Below are 22,545 nucleotides of genomic sequence, written 5' to 3' on the forward strand. Positions count from 1 at the left end.
TAAAGCGTTTAGATGAAGGCTAATTGTTCTCTTGATTGGGGTCGTACTTTCTCATTCGTCCCATTTCTTCTACGGCAGCAGTGTTGCAGGGCTTCTTTCCCGTGAGCAACACAATGATACCGTGCATATACATAAAATGTGCAGTAAAGAAATAAACAGTGTGTCGGCAAATAATAGAAAGTCATCATTAGTGTGTAATGGTGTGCTAGCGATTCATCAGTTTTTTTTAGTATATGTGCAAAAAATGTCATATGTTATAAAATGATTGGACGTGGATCATTAAGGACAGTAAATGATAAATGAAAGTGAAAGGCATTATTGAATGTCGAACATGTATGGTATCAAATAAGTCTGTAGAAATGCTGAAAACAAAAGTCTTGCCATTACGTATATTGGCCAATTACAGGCAAGGTGAGTTGAGCATCGACAATTACACCGTAGGCAAAACAGAGCATTTTTAAAATATGATTTAAAACTGTTTGTACATTGCCTAAAAGTGTGATTAGCCATTCAGCAGTAGATGTATCGTCACATCATAAACATGAATGTACTGTCGTTATGAAAGAAGTTCAGGACTCCAGGAAGTGGCCCCAAAGCTTGCCATAGTGTAAGGGACCATGGTCATTTACAGCAAACGTCAATTAACCGTGAACAATGAAAGGCAAGCCGAAACATAACAGTGTAATAATGTTTTAAATGTTTTTTGTATTTTTTTATGATAGAATATAGTATTGTCATGAGTATCATATAAGTATAGCAAGTTTGCAGTCGATACCACATTGGAAAGTGGGTAATAATTGATTTACAAGATTTGAGGAAAACGACAAGGACAGTGAGTTAAATAAAAGCGTGAAAAATTACGACATCACGCACTCACTGCGGTGACTGGCAAGACCCTGCTGAGCAAAAGTAGCGAGAGACTCGGCGAGGCTTTTCCTTCCTTGGTGAGCCCTGGTTAGAGCAGGGGGGTCGTAGTGTTGCATACGGGCCCCTATTTTCATCTTTAATATCAACAATAATATTTGCCGATATACATATATTTTAACTGAAATAATGAATGAAAAACACAAACCCAGCGCAGCAAACACAGATGGAAATCGTCAAAAGGCCATAAAATATATAAATAATAATACTGTTAGGGTCGCCGGCCCCCGGGATCTCTCCGGCCTGCGACCCTGTCCGCGAAGGACCGACGCTCCCAGACTCCCCACTAGTGTGGGAGCTGCCGCCGCTGCACTCCTCACCGGGCGGGGAAAGGTCGCCGCGCTCCTGTTCCCCCCCCTGTGCTGTCCCCCCCCGAGTCCGGGTTTCCTGCTGGTGAGGCATCACCCTCGACCGCCCTGGGGCCCGCTAGCGCTTCGCCGGCACCCGAACGCGACGCTCCCCGCCCGTGCAGTCCCACGCACCAATCACACGCTGGTAACCGGGGGTTAGAGGTCGGAGGGTAAGCGACGTCGTTCGTACCACTCCGGCGATTGGGGGGATTGGGTTAAACGGGTTTAAAGGGCTATGCGATGGGCATGCGTGCGAGCTGGGTATCCGCTCGCAACGGGGGAGTCCGCCGCCGACGGTTTGTAGCGCCCACACCCCACGCGGCGCCGCTCCACACACGCGGCGACCACCGCGAACAGCGAGCGCACCCACGCTTCCACTCTCTTTCCACACCCTCGCAAAAACCACACCAGTCCGTTATGTAATCGCCGACGATTTATTCCACCGGGTCAGCGAGCCCTTATTTAACCAAGTCAGTCGGGATCGGTGGGGCAGGACCAATCTATCTCTCGATAGTCGGCACTATACTCTACCTGTCCTTCTCCCCTTTACCCTCTCCGGTTTTCCTCTTAAGCTAAGTCCCAACTCCCTCTTTCTCTGTCTCTCTTACTCACGGTTCGTCGTCACTGCCGGCTGGTCCTCGCGGCGCGTCGATACGTCCCACGGACGTTCGCGCGGCTGGACTCGGGAGTTGACGGGCCTGGGGTTGACTCGAGTAGCCAGAGACCCTTTTTCCTTCGGCCTGACTCGCTTTATTCTTTCTACATCAAAAGGGCTACCTGGTGCCGACTCGCGGGCCAATCAGCTCGCTGGGATCACCCGCCAATTGGTAGGCCCATCTGTATCCCAGCATCCCCCGGGCCGTTGCTTTCAGCGACGTCCGCATCTAAATTTACCTGCACAGCGGCCATCCAGCCAGAGGGCGACCCTGCTTTCCCGCCGCTCGTGGCTCTGCCCTCCTCCCTACCTGCCCTGTCGACCCGTGTGCGTGAGGTGCGTACTAACCGCGGTGGCGGGGCAGCCCCACCGTGAACATGTCATTTCTACTCAAGTCACGGCGCCACGGTGTGTGTTAGCGTCGGAGGAGACCGTTCAATTCCCTGGCCGCAGGAAACCGTGAAGATTATCCCTTTACGAGGGCTTCTGGGTGAAAAGCTGTCGGCCAGGGTGTCTCCCCACGTGCTCTAATGGTGGGGGGAGTGCGTGCGTGTGTGTTCCGGTGGGGGGGGTGGGGAGGTGGTGGGGTGGAGCAATGTCGGCCTCGTCGCTCGGGGCGGCGAGATCGCAGGTGGGCCACCCGCCGATCGGCTCCGTGGCGGCGGCATCACATAGCCCCCCGAGGTGCCAGTCCCCGTCCCGGGTTGACTGGAGCACTTCGCCTGGGCCGCGCCCACGAGGTAGCGCTGCGGGGTCCGGGGGATCCGCCCGGACCTCGTGGCTGGCCTCGGGGGAGGTGCCTCCGTCCTCGGGGTTTCCTGCGGCGGTCTCCTTCTCCACTCCAGTGGCTACTTCTGTCCCTCGGCACCTGGGGGCTGGGGGACAAACTCCGCGGCAGCGGGGGTTTAAGGGGCGGCATCCCCGCCGTCCTCTGGCGGGGCCGGGACGCCTCGGGGCTGGGGGCCCGGCGGGGCCCATGTAGTGCGCGAGGCCCCCGAGCACGGGTGGCGCAGGGGCACCGGGATTTCACGGTACTCGGGGAGCGAGGTTCTCCCCCGCCGGGGCTGCCCTCCATGGTTTTAAGCGGCGGACGTTAACCACCGTTTCTCGGCCCCTCTCTCCTCCCTGGATTAATACCGTCCAGGGAGAGATCTGCCGTACCACGGTCCAGGGTCCCCGCCAGTAGGTGGTCAGCTTCCCCACCTGTCCGGCCCCGACGCGAGGGGTGTGTAGCCACACCTTGGTGCCTGTCAAGAAATGGGGGGGCTCCACGCGGGGTCGGGTGCTCTGCTCCTGTCGCCGATGCGCGGCCTCCCCTTGCGGGTAGGCCCGGTCCCGGGCCCCTCGTAGGGTCTCCATCAGATGCTCCACGGGGCGACTCCCTTCCTCCGTTTGGGGTGGAGGAATGCTGAACAGCAAGTCTGCGGGTAGACGAGACTCACGACCAAACATCATTAGGAACGGGGTTTGTCCCGTCGATGTGTGCACCGTGGTGGCGTAGGCGAACAGGGCGTAGGGTAGGTGTTCGTCCCAATCCCGTTGGTTTGCGGCCGCCATACGCCTGAGCTTTCCGGCCAGAGTTTGATTCATACGCTCAACCATACCGTTCGCCTGGGGGTGGTACGCCGTGGTTCGGTCTTTCTGGATTCCGAACTCCCGGCACAGCGCCTGAAACAACTCGGCCTCGAACTCGCTACCCTGGTCGGTAAGGACTCGCTCCGGGATCCCGTGCTTAAGTACATAGTGCTCCACGAACGCCCGGGCCACTACCAGGGCCGTTTTGTCGGGGATGGCCACCGCCACGGGGTAGCGGGTGAAGTATTCCACCGCTACGAGGATATAGCGGTTGCCCCAGTGGGATCGTGGGAACGGCCCCTGGAGATCGATGCCGACCAGCTGGTTCGTCCGACTGACGCGGAACGGCCTTAGGGGTACCTGGTATCGTGCCGGTATCGGTCCGCACTGCTGACAAGCGCGGCAGCCCTGTACCCAGGCGGCCACATCTTGCGTCAATTTGGGCCAGAGATACTGGCGACGCAGAGTCTCCCAAGTGCGCCGTTCCCCGTCATGGCCCCCGAGCAGGTGGTCGTGTACCAGCCGTAGCAGCTGGGGTCGCACCTGGGCGGGAACACAGATGCACCCCGGCTGGCCGGCCTCGGTTAACTCCCGTACCACCCCGTTCTGCACACACAACCGGGCATACAAACCGCTCTAGGGCCCTGGTAGGGTGCTTTTCTCCTCCCGCAGGGCCGCTTCCACCGCCGCCAGATCCGGATCCCGCTGCTGGGTCTGCCTCAGCTGCTCGTCGTTCAGGCCCGGGAAGGCGCAGCCGACGTCCTCCTGGATCCGTCCGATCGGGGCGGGGTGGTCCACTGGGTCCCGAGTCGTGGGTCCTGCGCTCGCCGGGCGGTCGACTGGGTCCGTGCCTCCACCTGTGGGGGTCTCTGTGGCGCATACCGCACTCTCTCTCGCCGGGGGGGGGGTTAGGTTCAGCGGGTTCCCGGGGGTCCGTTGCCTGTCGGCAACGTCCCCCCGTGAAGCACGGGCAGGCCTCCTCCGCCCTCGTCTCAGCACACACCGCGGGTCGCCGTGATAATGCGTCCGCGTTTGCATGCGTCCGCCCCGCCCGGTACTCGATCTGGAGGTTGTACTCCTGCAGCTGCGCCAGCCATCAAGCCATCTGCCCCCGCGGTTCCTTGAAGGTGAGGAGGAACTGCAGAGCATAATGGTCCGTGCGCTCCCGACATTTTCTGCCGTACAAATACGGCCGAAACTGTTTACACGCGAAGATCACCGCGTACAATTCCTGACGGGTCACACAGTAGTTCAGCTCGGCCCCGCTCAGGGTCCGGCTGGCGTACGCAATCACCCGTTCCATCCCTTCCTGCACCTGCGACAACACCGCACCCAGCCCGCTGCTGCAGGCGTCGGTGTCCAAAATAAAGTTGGTGGTAAAATCGGGGAAAGCCAGTGTGGGGGTGTGTGTGAGGTGGTCTTTGAGGGTGGTGAAGGCCGTCTGGCAGGCCTCCGTCCACTGATAGGGGTTCTTGGGGGAAGTGAGTTGGGTGAGGGGGCGTGCAATCTCGCTGAATCCTTTTACAAATCGACGATAATAGGTGGCGAGCCCCAAAAATGATCTTATCTCCGTCAGGTTTCTTGGCTGTGGCCAATCCACTACGGCGCGTACCTTGTCCGGATCGGTGCGCACCCCCGCCTCGCTGACGCAATGTCCGAGGTAACCCAAATCGCGCTGTGCGATGTAACACTTACGCGGCTTGAGCTTGAGATGAGCCGCTCGCAGTCGCTGGAACACCTCCCATAACCTGGACCAGTGCTCAGACAGAGATCTACTGAACACTATCACATCATCCAGGTAAATCAGGCATTGCTCCCACTGCAAGCCCCGCATCACCAACTCCATCAGCCGCTGGAACGTCGCGGGCGCGTTGGTGAGCCCGAACGGGAGTACTCGAAACTCGAATAGTCCCATCGGGGTGGTGAATGCGGTTTTTGGCCGATCCTCCTCCGTCATCTCCACCTGCCAGTACCCGGACGCGAGATCGAGGGTGGAAAAATACCGCGCTCAGGCGACGCTGTCAAAGGTGTCGTCGATACGCGGTATGGGAAAGGCGTCGCCGAGGGTGACTGCGTTTAGTTTGCGGTAATCGACGCAAAAACGGTTTGACCCGTCCTTTTTCGTTACTAGTACCACCAGGGCAGACCAGGGGCTCGCCGAGGGCTGAATTATGTTATCGCGGAGCATGTCCCTGACCGCCTCTTTGATCTGGGCGCGTTCGGGTGCGCCCACGTGGTACGCGGGGAGCTTTATGGGTCGGGCGGCCCCGGTGTCGATTTGGTGCTTAACGAGATCTGTGCGACCCACGTCTGAATCGTGTTCGCTGAACACGTCGGCGTACTCCCGCAGTAACCCGCGTAGCTGATCGGCCTCTCCCTTGGGGAAATCTGCCCAAGGTACGTGTACCGCGTCAAGAAGGGGGACGACCTCGGCGTGGGGAGTCGGGCCGACTCGCCAGGCCAGGTCCTGGTGGTCCTCGGGGCGACCGGGGTCCTCCGCCCAGAGTGCGAATACCGAGTCGCTGGAGTGGCGCGCGTGTAGGGGGTGCACGGTGGCTACTGTGGTGCGCCGTCGTAGTATTGCTGGGGTGCCGTGGGGGTTAAACACACGCATAAACAATCGTCCCCCATCGGCGTTTACCAACGTGGCTGACTCCACAACCCCGTATCGTTTTGCCAACTCCGGGTGAGGAGTTAGCATTACCTCCCCCGATGGTCGGTGCGCGGGGTCGGACGAGGGTGTCGCCACAGGCACCAGCATCTCGGCGAGCGGCCCGATGGTGACGGCCGTCGTCAGGGTAGCGGCCACGGGTGTGAAGCGGGGGCGATTCGGCTCCCGTCCCAGGAATGGAATCCGTTCCCCGCTGCCTTCCACGGTGGCGCACCGCTGTCGGGGCTGCACGTTGAGCCTCAGCTTTTCCAGGAGGTTGGTACCTGCGATACACTCGTGGCACAGCACACTCGAGACGTAGAACTCCTGAGTGCACACCTGGTTTCCGAGACGGACCTCGAGAGAGATCCTTCCCAGCAACCCCATCCCGGCTCCGCTCGCTGTGTGCAGCGCGGAATCCGGGGCCTGCAGGCGGCTCACGTCAACCCCGAGCACGCTGCAGTGCGCGGCGCTCACGAGTGAGGCTACGGCCCCCGTGTCCAGTAGGATCCGGGTGCGCTGCCCATTCACCTGTCCTTCCACCAGTGACGTGGCCCCCGTGATTCCTGCCACCAGCTCCCGTAGCCAGTCGCCCGTCCTCACCGCGTCCTTCGGTGTTGTGGCCGGGACCTGTGTGGGTGTCACTTGCTTACCATTATTATTATCGTCGTTTTGTTTCGGGACCTCGTTGATTGCACCCCTAGGTGGTCCACCCTCTAGAGGGCGTTGGCGTTTAACCCCGGCGCCTTCCTAGCGCGGGTGATCTGGGGACAGTCCCTCACCAGGTGCCCTCGCTGGTCGCACAGGTAGCATGCTCGGGGAAGGGCGGCGGCCCCGTAGGAGCCTCCCCGCCCGCTCCCTCTTTCCCCTCCCGTACGCCGCTGCCCAGACTCCGCCTCTAGTCGGGCTACCCTCCCGGCCAGCCCTCCCAACTCGGTCTGAACCGTCTCTACCGTAGTCTGCAGCGTAGTCATATGTGCCCGTACTTGGGTTACCTTGTTGTCCACTTGGGTTACTCTCTCACCCACTTGGGTTACTCTCTCACCCACTTGGGTTACCTTGTTGTCGATCCCCCCGATGCCCGCCTGTATCCCCGCTACCCATCCCGGGGTGGTCTCGCGGGATACCGGAGGCCCCCTTTCCCGACCCCCTACCGTCCTGGCGAGCTCCTGTTCCTCCTCTTCCTCCTCGGTGGACAGACTTGCGATGGTGCGCTCCCGTCCCAGTCCTCGGAGCTGTGCGCGTTCGCTAGAAATTCTTTCACATTTCGCGCGCGCTCGACAAGGGCATCAAAGGGGAGACGCGTACAGTTCACGTCTGGCTGCCACCACGCCGTGCGCGTTAAGTATCGCTGGATTTTCTCTGCGGCCAGCTCCTCAATCCCTTCCGTGGTGTACCTCGGGCGTGCGATCTTTGTTAGCTCACGCACATCCTCGGCATAATCACGCAGGTCCTCGCCGGGTTGGCGACGGCGTGCCTCTAAGGCCGCTTTTGCCTCCTCCTCATCGCGCGTACCGAAACTCAGATCAAGTCGGCGCATCAGCTCCTCTAGCTGTGTCTGCGCGCTTGCGGGTAGGGCTTCCACAAAATCGGCTGCCCGCCCATCCAGATTCATATTAAGTTGACGTAGCGTCTGCGCGTCCGTCCACCCATTAATTTCCTTAGCCCCTAGGACGTTGTGGGAAAATGCTTTCCACGAAGGTGTACCCCGGCCAGTGAATATATGCCTTATTTTCGCGTGGGGTAACGCGGGGGTTCGTACCGCTTCTGACGCCAAATTGTTAGGGTCGCCGGCCCCCAGGATCTCTCCCGCCTGCGACCCTGTCCGCGAAGGACCGACGCTCCCAGACTCCCCACTAGTGTGGGAAGCTGCCGCCGCTGCACTCCTCACCGGGCGGGGAAAGGTCGCCACGCTCCTGTTCCCCCCCCCCCTGTGCTGTCCCCCCCCGAGTCCGGGTTTCCTGCCGGTGAGGCATCGCCCTCGACCGCCCTGGGGCCCGCTAGCGCTTCGCCGGCACCCGAACGCGACGCTCCACGCCCGCGCAGTCCCACGCACCAATCACACGCGGGTAACCGGGGGTTAGAGGTCGGAGGGTAAGCGACGTCGTTCGTACCCAATCCGGCGATTGGGGCGATTGGGTTAAACGGGTTTAAAGGGCTATGCGATGGGCATGCGTGTGAGCTGGGTATCCGCTCGCAACGGGGGAGTCCGCCGCCGAAGGTTTGTAGCGCCCACACCCCACGCGGCGCCGCTCCACACACGCGGCGACCACCGCGAACAGCGAGCGCACCCACGCTTCCACTCTCTTTCCACATCCTCGCAAAAACCACACCAGTCCGTTATGTAATCGCCGACGATTTATTCCACCGGGTCGGCGAGCCCTTATTTAACCGAGTCAGTCGGGATCGGCGGGGCAGGACCAATCTATCTCTCGATAGTTGGCACTATACTCTACCTGTCCTTCTCCCCTTTACCCTCTCCGGTTTTCTTTTTAAGCTAAGTCCCAACTCCCTCTCTCTCTCCCTCCCTTACTCACAGTTCGTCGTCACTGCCGGCTGGTCCTCGCGGCGCGTCGATACGTCCCACGGACGTTCGCGCGGCTGGACTCGGGAGTTGACGGGCCTGGGGTTGACTCGAGGAGCCATAGACCCTTTTTCCTTCGCCCTGACTCGCTTTATTCTTTCTACATCAAAAGGGCTACCTGGTGCCGACTCGCGGGCCAATCAGCTCGCTGGGATCACCCGCCAATCGGTAGGCCCATCTGTATCCCAGCATCCCCCGGGCCGTTGCTTTCAGCGACGTCCGCATCTAAATTTACCTGCTCAGCGGCCATCCAGCCAGAGGGCGACCCTGCTTTCCCGCCGCTCGTGGCTCTGCCCTCCTCCCTACCTGCCCTGCCGACCCGTGTGCGTGAGGTGCGTACTAACCGCGGTGGCGGGGCAGCCCCGCCGTGAACATGTCATTTCTACTCAAGTCACGGCGCCACGGTGTGTGTTAGCGTTGGAGGAGACCGTCCAATTCCCTGGCCGCAGAAAACCGTGAAGATTATCCCTTTACGAGGGCTTCTGGGTGAAAACCTGTCGGCCAGGGTGTCTCCCCACGTGCTCTAATGGTGGGGGGAGTGCGTGCGTGTGTGTTCCGGTGGGGGGGGGTGGGGAGGTGGTGGGGTGGAGCAATGTCGACCTCGTCGCTCGGGGCGGCGAGATCGCAGGTGGACCACCCGCCGATCGGCTCCGTGGCGGCGGCATCACAATACACTCCCGAGCCAAAGAGAGGTTACGTTATCTGCGAATCACCAGATGGCCAGGGAACGATTTCACAAACAAACCGGTTTGATGGACACAGCCTCCAGGGTCACCAAGAGGGGAGGGGAAGTTAACTCAAGGGTTAGAGAGAGAGCTAGAAAGAGCCTCCCGGCCGTCTTTGTCTTCCCGCAGCACGAGAAAGGAATTTAACACCCTAGCGAGGAATGGCTTGTTGTTACAAAGAGGGTCACCGCCTCCCCCCCCCCCCCCCCAAGGTCGTGTAACGTAGATGGCTTGATAAACAACCAAACACGAACACACACACAGGCCACGCCTCTCCCCACCGCGCAGAGCGGAGATTCTTTTTGAATATAACGGCCCACCATCATCTCGACAAACCAGTCCGTTCCAGTTCGACAAGGCACGAGCAGTCGCAGCGAATGGCTGGCTCCAAGGAGCGTGAGCCTCGCTGAGTAGCGAGGATCGCTGAGTCGCGATGTATCAACGAAAGTGAGTTCAGAGGCGAAAGGCAAAGTATCACTCAAAACTTTATTCCTACATCAAGTGCCAGCCACCCAGCAGCAGAAAAAGCTTGGCCAGCCGCCAACAAACAAAAAGCGCGGCCAGCGCCGCCAAGCAAGAGTGTGCAGCAGCCATCCAGCAGCGGAAAAGCTTGGCCAGCCGACGACAAACAAAGTGTCATCATCTCCAAGGAAAGAGCACGTGCGACGTGGCTCAATCAGCAGCGGAAAGAGCTTGACCAGCCGCCAAGCATGAGCGTGCAGCAGTCATCCAGCAGTGAAGAAGCCGGCTGTCAGGTAATCAGCGCTGAGAGCATTCGGGCATCTCAAGAGAGCGCGTGTGCGACTTGGCTCATCTAGCAGCGGAAAGAGCCTGACCAGCCGCTCGTGAGCAAGAGTGTAAGCGCCAGCGAGCGCGTCGTGGGTTCGATCCACACGCACACCGACCAGCACCAGCTGGGAACCAAGACAAGAGAGAGGAACTGCAGCCAGCGGACGAACTAGGGGCGCTATCTGACGACGGATCATCGCGCAACGACGGTGAGCGTCGTGCCGACTCTTCCAGCCAGCTTTGGACAGAAACTGTGGCAGCCGTGTTCGTTTGCCCCCCCTCCCCCACACTCTCACCCTCCCACCCCCACTGCTTCCCAGGGAACAAACACATTTTTGACACAAGAGATGCCAACCTCGGCGTCTGCTTTACGCAAAGAATTGAAGCAGTGATAAAGAAGACACACGATACGCATATGGGGACAATCAAGAAGGGTTGTCACTCCAAGGTGGTGCATTAAAAATCAATTGATAACGAAGAACATTGTTGCCATCGAGTTACGTGAATACGGTGACTGAGAAATATTTTAGTCGGTCGTCTTTAATGGCATAATCTTGTTATGGATCTAGGAATGTGCAAATTCCAGTATAATCATTCATAATAGAGAGTTAAGGTTTTGCTTAGAGAAGCCTTTGCATTTTTTTGTCTCTCTCTCTCAACAACCGAGGTCGCGTTACGCGGTGGTTAACCATATGTGCCGTGACCAGAGTGAAATAACGCAGAAGTGATGATACGGTGTTGAAATGCCAAGATCGAGAGTGCATCTTCTAAAGTTAAAGTTTAGTTAGAAAATAAAATTGATTAATGCAGAAGCGACTGTGTGATTTTTTCTGAAATTCCGCATAAGAATTGTTCTGCGATTGAGATATGAACTTGGGGGACCTATCATAAGCACACTAACACAAATAATCAATAAATGTTAAAGCGAGAATAATCGTATCCTTATTGATAATACGGAGTTAAACAACGAAGCCTAGTTGACTCTCTCATTCACGCTCACAACACCTGCATAACTGAATATGATGAATTGCATTATTCCAATTGATAACCAACTCTCGTCACCGAGGCTGGGCCCAATTATCATAACGACCTGCATTATCATAACCACACCCACCTGCATAAATTAAAACGATTATCTTCCGAATTAGCATAATTTATACGCATAATTACACAAATTAACATAATCCGGATAATTTACGCAAATTTCAAATTTCATTTAATTTTTTTATTATTTTCATCAAATTTTCATAACCTACATATATAACAGTTGCCCGAAACGTCTGGCCACTTAGACACGCGCTTCCCTTTCGCGTGGAGGTGGTGGTGTTTATGCTGCGCGCCACTTGCCAACTCATTAGTCTACATGCAAATGATATGCAAATTAGATGCTAATGATTGACGGCATGACCACCATCAACACCACCACGACTCTCTTCAAAACTAAAGAAAACAGAAGCACCATCCTCGTCATCATTCAATATTCGTCATCAGAGACATCATTTTAGGGGTTAGATACAATAGTAATAGCAATTTTCAGGAAGTCACCTAGCATCACCCAGCATCACCCAGTTCCACCCAGCACACAACCCAACACCACCCAGCACCACCCAGCACATCACCCAGCACCACGCAGTACCACATATGATAGCACTCAGCACCACCCCGCACAGCACCCAGTACAACACCCAACACAGCACCACCCAGCACAGCACCACCCAATGCAACACCCAACACAGCACCACCCAGCACAGCACCCAGCACAGCACCACCCAGTACAACACCCAACACAGCACCACCCAGCACAGCACCCAGCACAACACTTAACACAGCACCACCCATTACAGCGCCCAGCACAGCATCACCCAGTACAACACCCAGCACTGCCGACTTGTCATCCGACGAATCCCCGCGTCTCCCTGTACAACCCCCACGGCCAACTCCGAGCTGCCCCTCCTCCCCGTGCTCCCTTCCCCCCCCCTCCATCCACAACCCCCGTCCCTCGGCGAGCCACGCTTGGCTCCGCACAACCCACTTTACACGCTCCGCAGGCCCCGTGTCTCCGCCACGCCATTAAAAACACTAAGTCATATTTAAAAAAAAAACTTTTTTTAAAAACACGCTTTAATGAAATGTACCGTACTCGTAATGGCAAAGCTCCACGACTCCAGGAAGTGGCCCCGAAGCTTGCCATAACGTAAGGGACCGTCGTGATTTACAGCCGTCAGTTGAGCGTGGACAATTAGACCCAAGCCGAAACATAACGTAAAAAGATGGTTTAAAATATCTTTTTAATGATAGAATATAGTATTGTCATCAGTATGACATAAGTATACCAAGTTTGCAGTCGATAGCACATTGGGAAGTGGGTTAAATTTAAGTTACAAGATTTGAGGATACAACAACAGAGTGAGTTAATAGAAAGCGTGTAAAAAGAATATTTACATTTTTTTAAGTGATAGAATATAGTATTGTCATCAGTAAGACATAAGTATACAAAGTTTGCAGTCGATACCACATTGGGAAGTGGGTTAAAATTGATTTACAAGATTAGAGGATACAACAACAGACAGAGTGAGTTAAATAAAAGCGTGTAATTATGCGATAAAAAGATCTACTTCATCTGACCTATCATAGGACGTAAGTAGGTGTTGAGCTTATTTCTAAATGGGAGCATCTCAGCATCCCGGCGCAGTTTTTGCTGCAGAGCGTTCCAAATCTGAGGGCCGAAAGGAGTGAATAGTCTCGAGCTCTGAAACGTTGTTGCCGAAAGTGTGGCTGACAGTGGAGCATTGTCATGGTACGTGAGTGAGGAGCTCACACTCCTAAAGAATTGTGAAGCTGCACAGTTTATAGGTAAACTAGCGGTACGTACCTGGCGTTGCCTGGGCGAAAAAGGCAGACACACACATCGACTTACACACAGACATCGACCCACACACATATAAACACATTGACTTAGACGCACACACACATATGGTTAAACCCAGGATGGATCGTTAGCAGGCCAGCATAAATGTTTCTAACCGATGAAGATGTTCCATTAGGGGGGTCCAAGTTTCACAAGCGTAGAGAAGGGAGGGAATGACTGTGGGCGAGAAGACCTGGAGCTTCATGCGGAACGAGAGACCAGGTACCTTCCACACAGCATTACGCAATCGATGAAAAGACAATGCCGCTCGACTGATTTGGAGACCTCTGCTGTTAAACCGGAGCCAGTGATGAGCACACTGCCCAGGTATGGCAAACTCTCCACTCTCTCCACAAGTGGCCCATCAGGAATTGGGAGTTGTGGGGGTGGAGTGTCCGATGGTACAAAATACCCAGGCAGGTGCATCATTTTGGTGGGGCTGATGGTAAGGCCCCACCTCTTAGTGGCAAGCTCCAAGTTCAGCAGCAGTGCCTGCAACTCGTCCTCTGAGTGAGCAGCAATTACCAGATCATGGGCATACATAACATGTTTGAACAATAGGGATCCATCCCTTGACCGCACACGGGCATCGATCAGCCTCCCATTGTATCTGTACCATATGGGAATTCCTCTGGTACAGCCATTGAAGGTGTGGTGCCACCGCAGCGGAGCCGCTCCAGCGGAACCGCGCCCACCACCGGGATTCCGTCACTGATGCCTCGGATTTCCCGCCACTCTCCCGGGGCCGGTGCCTTCTCAGACGTCCGCGTTTTGCCCACTGCGCAGTCGTGAAGCTTCCGCAGCAGAGCCGCTCTGCGGAGGTCGTGCCCCCGCCGCAAAACCGCCACCGGGGGATGCCGACGCGGTACACCCTCGCCACCCCCCCCCCCCGCACACACGCCCCACGTAGAGCCGGGAGGGGAGGTCACCCGCTGATAGGTTTTTGTCCAGAAGTCCCTAGTGGGATCGAACTTCATGGTTTCCTGCGGCCGGGAAATTGGGCGATCTTCCCCCTGTAGCTGATATGCACTGTGGCGCCGCGACCTAATATTAAAGTTGCATGGTCATGGCAAGGGTCATCGAGCCACCGCGAGTGGAACCACACATGCACAAGCACGGGTCAGTGGACTGGTAGCGGGAGAACAGAGAGCGGACGTCGCTGAGATCACTGCGGCGACGTCACCCGAGCTGGGATCCGAGTATCGATAGGGCGGGAAAATCCGAGCCCCTGATTGGATGGGAGGCCAAAAGACCGAAGCGGCGAAATTCCTTTGTTGTAGGTAGGATAAAGGGAGGGGGATTCAGGTAGCAAGTGAGTTCTTCTTCAAGATCATCGCGGTTCCAGGAGCAGCAGAGTCAGCCGTCCGAGACGTCCGTGAGACATACTCCAGCACCGACAGGCTCGCCCCTCTAGAGAGACAACTCGCCGCCTTGTCCCCTTACAGCGGTCAGTACATCAGGTGGAAGTAATTGTGAGGGAGAGAGGTGTAAGTTTAAGCGTTTTAAATCCAGGGTAGAGAGCGGGGCGATCGGTAGGAGAAATTGAATCGAAGACCTCCGAGGGATAGACTAGCGTCCACTGACCCATACCATCACACGTAGATAAAATTGGATACTCGAGGTAAATAAAATTCGCTAGTGGGGGGATAAAACTGTGATGTGTTGTCTTTTGGGAGCATGCAGTGGAGGGCAGAGTGTGCTGGGTGTCTACGTGTATGCGCGGCTGTTCACCTCGAGACAAAGTGTGCGGTGTTTACGTAACCGCACGATTGTTTACAGTAGCGAGTAGCGCTCGCATACTGGTGTGACGGCGTTGCGATCGCGCACCCGTGCAATTGTGTACAGTACTGTGCGGTGCGTACGGGCATACGTGGCGACTTTCGGTGGTGCCCAGTGCTCGCGTACCTGTGATATCGCTCACAATAGTGCTTAGCGATCGCGTACCTGGGTGGCTGTGTTGCGGTCACGCACCCGCACAATTGTCTAATCGCGGAGTAGCGAGTTAAAGCGCCGAGCGCGCGCATATTCGCGCGACTGTTTGAGCGACTCTCCCCAATCAGCGGCGCGCGCACGGCAAAAACCCCGCCCGCCTATCACTCGGCTCCAACCCCCTCGCGTGCGATTGGTGTACGGGGCTGGGCAGAGGGTAGCAGCGTGTTTGTTGTTATCGGAACACGTGGAGCGCGGGTGGGAGGGAAACCCGCGCCGCGCCTGTTTGTTTACGGGCGGGAGGGAGATTTTACTGGCGAGCGCGCTTACAGGGGCACACCGTCTCCAAATGGCAAAGGGCACCGCGAGCATAAAAACAAACCACTGCGTCAATTGGAACATGGTGACGCGGGCAGCCGCAAAGTCGGGGGCGCAAGGGGGCGAGGAATTGGGGGTCGGTTGCCCGGACCCCACAGAGCAGCCAGGGGGTAGTGGTACGAGTGTTACGGGGGAGTCGGAGAGCAATGGTCACGGCAATACGGTGATGGCGGGGGACGGTAGCCCCCACAGTTTGGTGTCAGAAGCGGTACGAACCCCCGCGTTACCCCACGTGAAAATAAGGCATATATTCACCGGCCGGGGTACCCCTTCGTGGAAAGCGTTTGCCCGCAACGTCCTAGGGGCTAAGGAAATTAGTGGGTGGACGGACGCGCAGGCGTTACGTCAACTTAATATGAATCTGGATGGGCGGGCAGCCGATTTTGTGGAAGCCCTACCCGCAAGCGTGCAGACACAGCTAGAGGAGCTGATGCGCCGACTTGATCTGCGTTTTGGTACGCGCGATGAGGAGAAGGCAAAAGCGGCCTTAGAGGCATGCCGTTGCCAACCCGGCGAGGACCTGCGCAATTATGCCGAGGATGTGCGCGAGCTAACAAAGATCGCACGCCCGGGGTACACGACGGAGGTGATTGAGGAGCTGGCCGCCGAGTAAATCCAGCGATACTTGACTCGCACGGCATGGTGGCAGCCAGACATGAACTGTACACGCCTTCCCTTTAACGCCCTTGTCGAGCGCGCGTAAGTGTGAAAGGATTTCTAGCTAACGCGTGCGCAGCTCCGAAGAATGGAACGAGAGCGCACCATCGCAAGTCTGTCCACCGAGGAGGAAGATGAGGAACAGGAGCTGGCCAGAACGATAAGGGGTCGGGAAAGGGAGCCCCCGGTATCCCGCAAGACAACCCCAGGTTGGGTAGCGGGAATACAGACGGGCATCGGGGGGATCGACAACAAGGTAACCCAAGTAGGTGAAAGAATAACCCAGGTGGACAACAAGGTAACCCAAGTACGGGCACATATGACTACGCTGCATACTACGGTGGAGACGGTTCAGACCGAGGTGGGAGGGCTGGCCGGGAGGGTAGCCCGACTAGAAGTGGAGTCTGGGCAGTGGTGTACGGGAGGGGAAAGAGCAGGCAGGGAGGCTCCTACGGGGCCGCCGCCCTTCCCCGAGCATGTTACCTGTGCGACCGTCAAGGGCACCTCGTGAGGGACTGTCCTCAGATCGCCCACGCTAGAAACGCACCAGGGTTAAACGCCAACGCCCCCTAGAGAGTGGACCACCTAGGGGTGCAATCAACGAGGTCCCGAAACCAAACGACGATAATAATAATGGTGAGCGAGTGACCCCCACACAGGTTCCGACCACAACACCCAAGGATGCGGTGAGGACGGGCGACTGGCTGCGGGAGCTGGTGGCAGGAATCACGGGGGCCACGTCGCTGGTGGAAGGACAAGTGAACGGGCAGCGCACCCGAATCCTACTGGACACGGGGGCCGTAGCCTCACTCGTGAGCGCCGCACACTGCAGCGTACTCGGGGTTGACGTGAGCCACCTGCAGGTCCCGGATCGCGCGCTGCACACAGCGAGCGGGGCCGGGATGGGTTGCTGGGAAGGATCTCCCTTGAGCTCCGTCTCGGACACCAGGTGTGCACACAGGAATTCTACGTCTCGAGTGTGTTGTGCCATGAGTGGATTGCAGGGACGGACCTCCTGGAGAAACTGGGGCTCAACGTACAGCCCCGCCAGCGATGCGCCACGGTGGAAGGCAGCGGGGATCGCCCTCGCTTCACACCCGTAACCGCTACGCTGGTGTCGGCCGTCACCATCGGGCCACTCGCCGAGATGCTGGTGCCAGTGGCAACCCCCTCCGCCGACCCACACACCGACCATCGGGCGAGGTAATGCTAACCCCTCACCCGGAGTTGGCAGCGCGGTACGGAGTCGTAGGGTCAGCCACGTTGGTGAACGCAGATGGGGGGCGACTGTTCATGCGGGTGTTTAACCCACACAGTACCCCGGCGATGCTACGACGACGCACCACAGTAGCCACCATACACCCCCTGCACGCGCGCCACTAACGACTCGGTGTTTGCACTCTGGGCGGAAGACCCTGGACACTCCGAGGACAACCAGGATCTGGCCTGGCGGGTCGGCCCAACCCCCCGGGCCGAGATCGCTCCCCTGCATGATGCGTTACATGTGCCTTGGGCAGATTTACCTAAGGGGGAGGCCGATCAGCTGCGCGGGTTGTTACGGGAGTACGCCTACGTGTTCAGTGAGCACGATTCAGATGTAGGCCGAACAGACCTTATTAAGCACCAAATTGACACAGGTGCAGCCCGACCGATTAAACTCCCCGCATACCTGGTGGGCGCGCCCGAACGGACCCAGATCAAGGAGGCAGTCGCGGACATGCTACATGATAACATCATTCAGACCTCGACGAGGCCCTGGTCTGCCCCGGTGGTGCTAGTCACGAAAAAGGACGGGTCGACCCGGTTCTGCGTTGATTACCGAAAATTGAACGCAGTCACCCTCGGCGAACGCGCATCGACGACACCTTTGACAGCCTCGCAGGATCACGGTATTTTTCCACCTTAGATCTGGCATCCGGGTACTGGCAGGTGGAGATGGCGGAGGAGGATCGGCCGAAAACCACATTTACCACCCCGATGGGGCTGTTCGAGTTTTGAGTGCTTCCGTTCGGACTCACTAACGCGCCCGCGACGTTCCAGCGGTTGATGGAGTTGGTAATGCGGGGCTTACAGTGGGAACAGTGCATGATTTAACTGGACGACGTGATAGTGTTCAGCAGATCTCTGTCCGAGCACTGGTCCAGGTTGCGAGAGGTGTTCCAGCGACTGCGAGCAGCCCATGTCAAGCTCAAGCCGCGTAAGTGCTACATTGCGCAGCGCGTGGTAGGGTACCTAGGACACCGAGTCAGCGAGGTGGGGGTGCGCACCGATCCGGAAAAGGTGCGCGCCGTAGTGGAATGGCCACGGCCCAGGAATCTGACGGAGATCAGGTCATTCTTGGGACTCGCCACCTATTATCCTCAATTTGTAAAGGGATTCAGCGAGATTGCACGCCCCCTCACCCAACTCAACTCCCCTAAGAACCCCTATCGATGGACGGAGGCCTTCCAAACGGCCTTCACCACCCTCAAAGACCACCTCACCCACACCCCTACCCTAGCTTTCCCCGATTTCACCACGGATTTTATCTTGGACACCGACGCCTGCAGCAGTGGGCTGGGCGCGGTGCTGTCACAGGTACAGGGTGGGACGGAGCGGGTCATCGCCTACGCCAGTCAGACCCTGAGTGGGCCCGAGCTGAATTATTGCGTGACCCGTCAAGAACTGTATGCCGTAGTCTTCGCGTGTAAAGAGTTCCGACATTATTTGTACGGCAGGAAATGTCGGGTGCGCACCGACCATTATGCCCTGCAGTTCCTCCTTACATTCAAGGAACCGCGGGGGCAGATGGACCAATGGTTGGCGCAGCTGCAGGAGTACAACCTGCAAATAGAGTACCGAGCTGGGCGTACACACGCAAACGCGGATGCCTTGTCGAGGCGGCCCACGGTGGGCGCCGAGACAAGGGCGGAGGAAGCTTGCCCGTGCTTCACGGAGGGCCGTTGCCGGCAGGTGGTGGACCCCCAGGAGCGCACCGAGACTAACCCTCCCCCGGTGAGATGCAGCGCAGTATGTGCCACAGAGACCCGGTAGGAGGAACCAGAGACCCGGGGGACCACTCGGCGGGCACGGAGCCCACACCCCGGGGCCCGACGGGTCGCTCAACCCCACCCGATCGGATCCAGGAGGACGTCGGCTGCGCCTTCCCGAGCCTGGACGACGAGCAGCTGAGAAGGACCCAGCTGCGGGATCCAGATCTGGCGGCGGTGGAGGCGGCCCTACGGGAGAAAGAGGACACCCTACCAGGGCCCTGGAGTGGTTTGTATGCCCGATTGTGCGTGCAGAACGGGGTGGTACGGGAGCTAACCGAAGCCGGCCAGCCGGGATGCATCTGCGTGCCCGCCCAGGTGCGACCCCAGCTGCTGAGACTAGTGCACGATCACCCGCTCGGGGGTCATGACGGAGAACGGCGCACTCGTGAAACCCTGCGCCGCCAGTATCTCTGTCCCAAGTTGGCATAAGACGTGGCCGCCTGGGTGCAGGGCTGCCGCGCATGTCAGCAATGCGGGCCGAAACCAGTGCGATACCAGGTACCCTTGAGGCCGTTCTGCGTCAGCTGGACGAACCAGTTGGTCGGGATCGACCTGCAGGAGCCATTCCCGCGATCCCACCGGGGCAACCGATATATTCTCGTAGCGGTGGAGTACTTCACACGCTATTCCGTAGCGGTAGCCATTCCTGATAAGACAGCCCTTGTAGTGGCCCGAGCGTTCGTGGAACACTACGTACTTAAGCACGGGATCCCCGAACGAGTCATTACTGACCAGGGTAGTGAGTTCGAGGCAGAGCTATTCCAGGCATTGTGCCGGGAGTTCGTGATTGAGAAGGACCGAACTACGGCGTATCACCCCCAGGCAAATGGGATGGTAGAGAGAATGAACCAGACCCTAGCCGGGAAGCTTAAACGCATGGCGGCCGCGAATCAACGGGACTGGGACGAACACCTCCCCTAAGCTCTGTTCGCCTATGCCACCACAGTACACACATCCACGGGACAGACCCCGTTCCTAATGATGTTTGGTCGCGAGTCTCGCCTGCATACATATCTGCTGTTCGGTGTCCCTCCGCCACAACGGGAGGAAGGGAGCCGCCCCGTGGAGCACTTGATGGGGACCCTGCGAGAAGGTAGGGTCCGTGCCTACCCGCAAGGCGAGACCGCACACCGGCGGCAGGAGCGGGGCGCCCGACCCCGGGTGGAGCCCCCCTTCTACTCGGCGGGCTCTAAGGTGTGGCTGCACACCCCTCGCGTCGGGGCCGGGCAGGTGGGGAAGTTAACCACCTACTGGCGGGGGCCCTGGGCGGTGGAGCGACAGATTTCCCCCTGGACGGTACTGATTCAGGGGGGAGAGAGGGGCCGGGAGATGGTAGTTAATGTTCGGCGACTAAAACCATGGAGGGCGGCCCCAGCGAGGGAGAACCCCGCCGTTTAAGGACCCCGAAACCCCGGGGTCCCCACACCCCCGATACCCGGGGACCTTGCAGAGTATATGGGCCCCACGGGGTCCCGGGCCCCAGGGGGTCCCGGCCCAAGCCAGGAGAGATGGGGACGGCGCCCCCTGAACCCTACCGCCCCCGAGTTTGTCTCCCAGCCCGCAGGTACCCAGGGCCGGAGGGAACCATAGGAGTGGAGAAGGAGACCGCCGCCGGAACCCCGAGAGATGGAGCCACCACCATCGAGACCAGCCACGAGAGCCGGGCGAGTCCCACGGACCCCGCGGCGCTACCTTGTAGGGCAACCCAGGCGAGGTGCTCCAGTCAACCCGGGACGGGGACTGGCACTTCGGGGGGCTGTGTGGTGCCACCGCAGCGGAGCCGCTCCAGCGGAACCACACCCACCACCGCGACGCCGTCACCGATGCTTCAGATTTCTCGTCACTTTCCCGGGGCCGGTGCCTTCTCAGACGTCCACGTTTTGCCCACTGCACAGTCGTGAGGCCGCCGCAGCAGAGCCGCTCTGCCGAGGTCGTGCCCACCGCCGCGAAACCGCCACCGGGGGATGCCGACGTGGTACACCCTCGCCACTCCCCCCCCCACTCCCCCGCACGAACGCACACACGCCCCACGTAGAGCCGGGAGGGAATTTCACCCGCTGATAGGTTTTTGTCCAGAAGTCCCTAGTGGGATCGAACTTCATGGTTTCCTGCGGCCGGGAAATTGGGCAATCTTCCCCTTGTAGCTGACATGCACTGCGGCACCACGACCTAATATTAAAGTTGCATGGTCACGGCAAGGGCCATCGAGCCACCGCGAGTGGGACCACACACGCACAAGCACGGGTCAGTGGACTAGTAGCGGGTGAACAGAGAGCGGACGTCGGTGAGATCACTGCGGCGACGTCACCCGAGCTGGGATCCGGGTATCGATAGGGCGGGAAAATCCGAGCCCCTTATTGGACGGGAGGCCAAGAGACCGAAACGGCAAAATTCCTTTGTTGTAGGTAGGATAAAGGGAGGGGAATTCAGGTAGCAAGTGAGTTCTTCTTCAAGATCATCGCGGTTCCAGGAGCAGCAGAGTCAGCCATCCGAGCCGTCCGTGAGACATACTCCAGCACCGACAGGCTCGCCCCTCTACAGAGACAACTCGCCACCTCGTCCCCTTACACGAACATATGAAAATATGAATAAAGCCCTTAAAATTATGCGACGGTATTCATACGAAAAACAATCAAACAATTATTATTCCTAAAGGCACAAATGTGTGTTAATGGATTCGTTGGCAAGATTATGCCATTGAAAAGAAAACAAAAAAAAGTACGACTGATTTGCTTATTAATGACCTCATCCGCGTAACTCAATGGCAGCAGTGTTTTTCACGAATCAGTTGATATTTTAATGTATAACCTGGGAATGGCAACTCTTCTTGAAACCCAAAGATAACTTTTTGGAACAACCTTATTGTTGATTCGGGTTCGACTGACGTAGTTGGCGAGTTGACACGGTGCTGCAGTCGCGGTATTTCGTCGGTAGATGGCGATCACTGACTGTGCGCTCTCCAGCGCTGAACACTCTGTGGCTGCCCGAACGCATTCACAGCTGGATGAGCTGCGCCAGCACGCTCCCCTCCTTGAAGATACGCGATCGCTCTCGTGCTGGTTCGCTGGTTCTCTGACAGCAGGTTTCCTCCACTGCTGTATGACTCAAGTCGCACGCGCTTGGCCGCTGGTTTGCTGGTTCTCTCCACTGCTGGATGACTAAGTCGGCACACGCTCTCGCTGGCAGCTGGTTCTCTCCACTGCTGGATTGCTAAATCGCATGCGCTCTCGCTGGCAGCTGGCAGCAGATTCTCTCCGATGCTGGATGACTCAAGTCGGCGCACGCTTGGCCGCTAGTTGCAGAAGCTCTTGCTTGGTGCGTCGGTCGCGCTGCAGCTGGACTCAATGTAGAAATAAAGGTCTTTAAATGATACTTTGCCTTTCGGCTCT

The 22,545-nt window shown here is 57.7% G+C and overlaps 1 pseudogene; it reads left to right on the forward strand.

Moving 5' to 3' along the window:
- The window catches only part of LOC142908052 (uncharacterized), a 40,942-nt pseudogene that overhangs the window by 12,688 nt on the left and 5,709 nt on the right, over positions 1-22,545 (forward strand).

The sequence above is a fragment of the Petromyzon marinus genome (genome assembly GCF_048934315.1).
Source record: "Petromyzon marinus isolate PM22_M1 ecotype Great Lakes invasive population chromosome 68 unlocalized genomic scaffold, UKy_Petmar_22M1.pri1.0 chr68_unloc.1, whole genome shotgun sequence".
Lineage (NCBI taxonomy): Eukaryota > Metazoa > Chordata > Hyperoartia > Petromyzontiformes > Petromyzontidae > Petromyzon > Petromyzon marinus.